Genomic DNA, 1,847 nt, shown 5'->3' with positions numbered 1-1,847 from the left:
GAGGCGGTTATTCATTTAAATTAGAGAATAATGGTTGTTCTATTTATATGAGTAATATCTTTTATGGTCATGCACCCTTGATGAGTGGTCTATTTTTTGTTGAATCTCGATTGTAGTGATACACATATTCATAATATTGAAGCCAAAAGATGCAAAGTTAATAATGATAGTGCAACTTATTTGTGGCACTGCCGTTTAGGTCATATTGGTGTAAAGCGCATGAAGAAACTCCATGCTGATGGGCTTTTGGAATCACTTGATTATGAATCACTTGATGCTTGTGAACCATGCCTCTTGGGCAAGATGACTAAGACTCCGTTCTCCGGAACAATGGAGCGAGCAACTGGCTTATTGGAAATAATACATACTGATGTATGAGGTCTGATGAGTGTTGAGGCTCGCAGCGGGTATCATTTTTTCTGACCTTCACAGATGATTTGAGCAGATATGGGTATATCTACTTAATGAAACATAAGTCTGAAACATTTGAAAAGTTCAAAGAATTTCAGAGTGAAGTGGAAAATCATCGTAACAAGAAAATAAAGTTTCTACGATCTGATCGTGGAGGTGAATATTTGAGTTATGAGTTTGGTCTTCATTTGAAACAATGTGGAATAGTTTCGCAACTCACGCCACCTGGAACACCACAGCGTAATGGTGTGTCGAACATCGTAACCGTACTTTATTAGATATAGTGCGATCTATGATGTCTCTTACCGATTTACTGCTATCGTTTTGGGGTTATGCTATAGAGACGGCTACATTCACATTAAATAGGGCACCATCTAAATCCGTTGAGACGACACCATATGAACTGTAGTTTAGCAAGAAACCTAAGCCGCTGTTTCTTAAAGTTTGGGGCTGCGATGCTTATGTGAAAAAGCTTCAACCTGATAAGCTCGAACCCAAATCGGAGAAACGTGTCTTCATAGGATACCCAAAGGAAAGTGTTGGGTACACCTTCTATCACAGATCCGAAGGCAAGATATTCGTTGCTAAGAATGGATCCTTTCTAGAGAAGGAGTTTCTCTCGAAAGAAGTGAGTGGGAGGAAAGTAGAACTTGATGAGGTAATTGTACCTTCCCCCGAATTGGAAAGTAGTTCATCACAGAAATCAGTTCTAGTGATTCCTACACCAATTGGTGAGGAAGTTAACGATGATGATCATGAAACTTCAGATCAAGTTACTACCGAACCTCGTAGGTCAACCAGAGTACAATCCGCACCCAAGTGGTATGGTAATCCTGTTCTGGAGGTCATGTTACTTGACAATTACGAACCTACGAACTATGAGGAAGCGATGATGAGCCAAGATTCCGCGAAATGGCTTGAGGCCATGAAATCTGAGATGGGATCCATGTATGAGAACAAAGTGTGGACTTTGGTTGAATTGCCCGATGATCGGCAAGCCATAGAGAATAAATGGATCTTCAAGAAGAAGACTGACGCTGACGGTAATGTTACTGTCTACAAAGCTCGACTTGTTGAGAAAGGTTTTCGACAAGTTCAAGGAGTTGACTATGATGAGACCTTCTCACCCATAGCGATGCTTAAGTCTGTCCGAATCATGTTAGCAATTTCCGCATTTTATGATTATGAAATTTGGCAAATGGATGTCAAAACTGCATTCCTTAATGGATATATTAAAGAAGAGTTGTATATGATACAACCAGAAGGTTTTGTCAATCCTAAAGGTGCTAACAAAGTGTGCAAGCTCCAGCGATCCATTTATGGACTGGTGCAAGCCTCTCGGAGTTGGAATATACGCTTTGATAGTGTGATCAAAGCATATGGTTTTATACAGACTTTTGGAGAATCTTGTATTTACAAGAAAGTGAGTGGGAGCT

This window comes from Triticum aestivum, chromosome 1D (assembly GCF_018294505.1).
Source record: "Triticum aestivum cultivar Chinese Spring chromosome 1D, IWGSC CS RefSeq v2.1, whole genome shotgun sequence".
In the NCBI taxonomy this organism is placed as follows: domain Eukaryota; kingdom Viridiplantae; phylum Streptophyta; class Magnoliopsida; order Poales; family Poaceae; genus Triticum; species Triticum aestivum.
Note: the sequence above shows the minus strand (reverse complement) of the source record.